This window comes from Garra rufa, chromosome 4 (genome assembly GCF_049309525.1).
Source record: "Garra rufa chromosome 4, GarRuf1.0, whole genome shotgun sequence".
Classification (NCBI taxonomy): Eukaryota; Metazoa; Chordata; class Actinopteri; order Cypriniformes; family Cyprinidae; genus Garra; species Garra rufa.
Window position 1 is genome coordinate 23,335,280 of NC_133364.1, and position 6,616 is coordinate 23,341,895.

Sequence of the window (6,616 nt, forward strand, 5' to 3'; positions counted from 1 at the left end):
ATAACTTACAGTTCTATATCCTGTTTACAACCTCAATTCAAATCCAGTTCAAATTCAAGGACTTAAAAGGCATTTCCAATTAAATCTGTGGTTTTTAACAAGGACGTGGCCTTTTTTTCTCCATGCCTGATTTCAGCTTGTTTTGAGCAGAAGAGTCAAAAGAAGAGCTGCCTTATTATTCAGTGGAGAAATAAGCCTACTACGGTTCATTCGATGTATCTGCACTTGCCTCAAGAAAAACAGCACCTAGTCATTTGGCTGTCAGGAAGTTTTGGAACATGACACCACATCCCTGTAGGACGCCTTTCAAATAGAGTCGCGTTCGGTGCAAGGACAGCGTATCGTGAGATGAAAGTGGCTTGAAGGGGGCAGATACAAGACGGCTGCTGTTAGCTAACATATGCGTGCTTGAGAGACAGCTCGCTTTTGTTATTTTTTCCCCCGTTTAGCACGGCAGAGGCAGATGTTGTTGTCTGATTCATGATGAATGGAAGCGTACGTGTTGCTTTGACACGTCTTAGAAAACAAACCAAACAGCATGTCTTTGTGATATTCGGATATGTCAAACATGGCCTGCTTTTGTGCTCTTCTTAGTGGTGTTCGCTAAAGCAAGTGTCACTATTACTGTTCCTCATACTTTAGGCTAAGGATTTGAACAAACATTGATCATAAAATGTAAAACCTAGTTTTAGTTTTGCTCTGTGAAATTTTGAGGGTAAAATCTGTGCAATTGAGAGTTTTAAATTATGAGGGCAAAAAAACTCACTGACCAACAGAAACCTGCTTGGTTTTAAAGTGACTTCTGTGTGAGCTGTGCTTCAAACATCACTACGCTAATGACAATAGACAGTGGACCTTTTTTGCTCATGAAGTTAATGAATGTGACCGCACCTTGAGGTTGCAGAACAGTAACAGCTGTTTAACTTGAAGCCTACAGCAGCGCAGACTTAACTAATCATGTATTTTATCAGCAGTGGAATATTGTCTGACAGTGACCTGAAGGTGGTAATAAAGGACTATTCTGGATTCATACAAAGTAAGCTCAAATGAAAGCATTTATGAAATTTGATTACCACCAAAAATAATTGTAGCTTTTCCATCTTTTTTCAACTTCTTCGCTAAAAAAACTTTTCCCTTATAAATGTGCTTTGAAAGGTTCTTCACAGCGATGCCATAGAAGAACCATTTTTGATTCCACAAAGAACCATTCAGTCAAAGGTTCTTTAAAGAACCATCTCTTCTTACCTTTTTAAAATCTGAAGAACCTGCTTTTGCACAAAGAACCTTTTGTGAAACAGGTTCTTCAGATGTTAAAGGTTCTTTATGGAACCATTTAGACAAAAAAGGTTCTTCTATGGCATCTTGAAGCACCTTTATTGTTATTTTAAGTGTATTTGGGTTATAGTAAGGCACTCAAAATGGAAATAAACTGGGATAATCTGTTAATTTTTAATATAAGACATAAATTAGCCTCAAGACGTAACACTATAGACATTAAAGGGTTAGTTCACCTCAAATGAAAATGCTGTCACCCCTAAATGTTGGTCCAAACCCTTAAGACCTTCGTTCATGTTCAGAACACAAATTAAGATATTTTTGATGAAATCCAAAACCTTTCTGACCCTGCATAGACAGCAACACAACTACCACGTTCAAGGCACAGAAAGATAGTAAGGACATCGTTAAAATAGTCCATGTGACATCAGTGGTTCAGCCATGTAAGACTGGGAATCGATTAAAAAAGAATGGATTTCTTGACTCCGAGGCAAAGGTTAGAATCGATCCCATCAAATTGTTTTCAGTTCAACAAAGCTCATCTATGGGTGCCTCTCAAATGGATGGCTGCATCCTACGAAAGCTGCATATCTTGGCTGCTACGTCATCAAACGTCACTGAACATCGATTCACAAAAATAAACTGAATGAAAACGAGTCAATACTGAGCTTGTCGTTTGAGGATGCAGTCTTCCATTTGAGAAGCACCCATTAATTTGCTTCTTGCTCGTTAATAGTGATTAGAAATTTGATTTGTTAACATAAAAAGGTTCTTTCGGATTGATCGTTATAATGAACCAGTTCAAAAACAATTCAGAGGTTATTTTACGATGGAACTGCTTGTGTTGTCCACAATTTTGAGTGCTCTTTCCACCTTTTCCCTTAACCCTTTGGGTTACAGTGAGGCACTTAAAATGAAAATAAACTGGGACAATCCGTTAACATTAAAATTCTTACTATAAGACATAAGTTAGCCTCAAGATGTAAACAACACTGTAGACATTAAAGGGTTAGTTCACACAAAATAAAAATTACGTCATTAATTACTTACCTTCATGTCGATCCAAACCCGTAAGACATTCGTTCATCTTCAGCACACAAATTAAGACATTTTTGATGAAATCCGAGCGCTTTCTGACCCTGCATAGACAGCAACACAACTACCACTTTCAAGGCACAGAAAGGTAGTAAGGACATTGTTAAAATAGTCCATGTGACATCAGTGGTTCAACCGTAATGTAGGGCTGGGAATCGATTCCAAAAAGAATGGATTCCTTGATTCTGAGGCAGTGGGAATCGAGAGTTGATTCCAAAGGTTGGAATGGATCCCATCAATTTTTGATGAAATCCGAGAGCTTTCTGACCCAGACAGCAACTACCACTTTCAAGGCACAGAAAGTTAGTAAGGTCATCGTTAAAATAGTCCATGTGACATCAGTGTTTCAACCTTACTGTAGGGCAGGGAATCGATAAAAAAAAGGGCTTCCTTGCTTCCGAGGCGTTGGGAATCGAGAGTTGATTCCAAAGGTTGGAATGGATCCCATCAAGGGCAATAGACTCCTCATTCTGAGCTGTTTTCAGTTCAACAAAGCTATGGGTGCCTCTCAAATGGTCGGCTGCATCCTACGAAGGCTGCATATCTAGGCTGATACGTCATCAAACGTCACCGAACATCGATTCACGAAAATAAACTGAATGAAAACGAGTCGGTACTGAGCTTTTTGTTTGAGGATGCAGTCTTCCATTTGAGAAACACCTATTAATTCACCGCTTGCTCGCTAATAGCGATTAGAAGTCTGATTCGTTTTCATGAAAAGGTTCTTTCAGAAAGATTGTTTTAATGAACCTGTTCAAAAAACAATTCAAAGGTTATTTTATGATGGAACTGCTTATGTCTTCCACAGTTTTGAGCGCTGCACGACACAATAGTTCATGACGTGATCAAAGGTCTTGATCTTATTTCCATTTTAAATAAATTGTTATTTTTTAACCGTTTTATCAGCCAGCGATAAGTCTGAAAGAAAACACAGAGAGCACAGATCAGTAGCCGAGAGCGCATCTTATTGACAGATAGACCACAAGGTCTTATATCAGTGTTGTTGTTAATAATCTGGTTATTTTGTTGCAGTGTTCAGTTTGTTAATTTTGTGCAAAGCATACAGTTAAAGTAACATGTATTTTAGACACTTCATGTCTTGTTCCATTCATGCAATAAACGCATGTTCACTGCTGAGCTCAAATTTCATGGGCAATGCAGACAAAATGACCAATTATTATCAATCAGAGCTACAAAAATGTATCACATTTTTACAAATAAGGCTTCATATTATGAGAACGACTTTTGTATCCTGCAGTCATGGTGAAATTAGGTTCCTCCAGTCTAAGTGTTCACACTTGTAGTTCGGTTTGTTTGGTTTATTTGGAAAAAAGAAAGATTATACATTTGGGCTGGGTCTGCTTAGCATTCAAACAGGCATTTTTGACAGCGAACCTAAAGATACTGAATCTAAAGGCATAGTGATACGTTCATCACCTGATTGGTCTTTTTGAATGACATATATTTTGTGACGGAATTCACAGAACACTTCAAACATAAGGAAAAGGTGCTTTTGACTTAAAGCGGCGCTGCAAGTGTATGGCTGTATCCGAAATCGCCCCCTATACCCTCAAATAGGGCACTATTTGAGGGGACAGCCATTTTAAGTGGTGTTCGAAACCATAGTGGACATTCCCGAGTGCACTCATTCAATCCCACAATGCACCGCAAAAACGAGTGTACAACCAGTGTACGCTCAACAGCTAGAGATAACCCATAATGCACCGTGAGAGTCGCGCGCCGACTGAATTCCCGCGTCTCGCCAGACGATGGCGCCCACAGCTGAATCATCATCCATCTGTTAATTTTACAACACGCTCGTCCACTGCGTAATACAGCGTACAACACGGGTTCAAATTCATTGTAAATTGATGAATAAATTGTTTAACCAGGGTTTATACGTAAATTCCTTGACATAGTTCGAGATAAATCCTTTAATCTTACTACTGGAACTGTCCGTTTTAAATGATTGTTAAACAGTAAGCAAAACTATGCAAAAGCGGCAGTCCTTCTGGTGCACTTAGTGTCCGAATTCACTCACTCGTTTTCACTCACTCCTTCAAGTGAACTGTACGAGTGGACTAATGTAGGGAATAGTGAATAGGGTATAGGGGGCGATTTCGGATACAGCCTATGACATCAAAGTACCTATTCACTGATTGGTCTGCTCAGCACTGCTTTAAGTTACACCTATGCCGTCTGCTAGACTAAGCGCACTCGTTGTTGTGTGTATACGAATTTATTTTCACCACTCACAAAGAGCTCATAAAGGGCACTTTACCTCTTCATTGCTTCACATTTGCCCTCTGCTCATTTTGTTTGGATACACTGCTTGTTTCCTTCATGTCGCATAGTGTTGCATCTTGTCATTACTTTCTGTTTTTGGTTAGTTTAGAAGTATTTGGTCTGTGTTGCGTTCATATTTTATACGAACTGCACCAGAGTTCGTTTGGAAGCGGACCGAGACACACCTTTTTAGCGGCCTCTGTCCGCTTGTTTGGTGCGCACCAGGGTTCAGATAGCAGCGTTCACACTCACTCAAATGAACCACACTAACAGAGCAATCGCACCAGGGTTCATTTTAATCAAGCCAAACATAACAAGTGTGAACACACCCTGGAAAAGAAGGATTGAAAAAGAATCGAAAACAACAGTGAGGAATTGTTTCTTGGAACTGAATCGGATTCGATTCCAAAAATTTCGGAATCGACCAGCCCACCGTAATGTTATGAAGCTATGAGAATACTTTCAGTGCACAAAGAAAACAAAAATAATGTCTTTATTCAATTTCTTCAAAAATATCTTAATTTTTGTTCTGAAGATGAATGAAGGTCTTGTGGATTTGGAATGACATGAGGCTGAGTAATTAATGACAGAATTTAAATTTGGGGGTGAACTATCTCTTTAAAAGGATTTTATTGTGCTAAAATAGCTCACTGACCTTTACTGTGTGAAGTTAGATCCAAATTTACAACTTCGTTGCTATGGCAGTGTAACAGTGTAAACCTATAGCGCCACGAAATCAATGCTTTTAAACAACTTTACAACTCAAATGATACATGGGTTTTTATGATACTAAGAACTTCACATTTCTGCTTTTAAACCCTCCAAAAACGAGTCCCGATTACTTGCCATTGAGAGTGTCTCACTGTAGACAGACTTTTCTTCTTTTTTAATAAGAGGGAGGAGTTGAAATCAACTTTATGCCAAAAGGGCTGTCAGCTGAGCTCAACTTTTGAATTCAGAATATTCCTTTAATATAACTAAACACATTACTTATCTGTCAAAATAAAACCCTGCAGTGAGGAAAAATGTCTAGACTGCGTTTTTTCTGAGATTATTGCTGTATATTTTACAAGAAAATGCTCTTTCAGCCTTATTACATAAAATGTCCATGTTCAATTCTTTTGCTAGCCACCTCTTTGTAATTATTTGTAAAAATCACTAGCGGTTTCTGAGTGAAAATCATTTCAAAGTAAACCCTACACCATTTTTTCTTCAGTGTATAATTATGCCTGTTTTTCACTATCAGTTCTCAGCCGTCTCATAAGCATTTTACACCCATCTTGCTCTCTTACCATGTCAGACTCAGACCAAAGCCCATGCAAGAGTGGTTGTCCATCAGCTTCAGTTGCACTAATTAAATTGCCACTCATCAAATCTCTTACATAATGCACCGTGAGTGCCTTTACATTACAGTAAGACCATTAACACCCTCCCACATGTTCACATCAGGGCGGCAGACAACATAACAGGCCAAACAAAGTAAAAATTAAATATTTCCAGTCATACAATGGTTACGCTACTGCTCCCAGAGAGAGAAAGAGTTATGGCAATATGAATAGCTCTGTTTTAGAAAGTCCTCCTACTGACAAATTGGCGCTGGGAGCAAGTTGACGGGCATTAAGTTCTAAGGCTCGATTCTTGCCTCGAATCCTGCAACACAGGGAGGAAACTAGTTGAAGATGTGCAGTTTGTGTGATGTGCTTGCTGAATGCAGATCAGAGATGAAGACACGCGGTGAGACTATTGAGAATGCAAAACCTAAAACAAATACATGCAAATGGAAAGCAGCGCATTGAGGCGAATGCCAGATGCCAGGCAGAACAGAGACATTTATGAAGTAATTTGATCATTCAGCACAAGATGATTTTGTTAAAAAGGGTTATTAGGAATCAAATTTACCTTGATCTGTTGGGATAAAAGACACACTGGAATTTCAAGAATAGAAAAGTTTCCTAGTCCA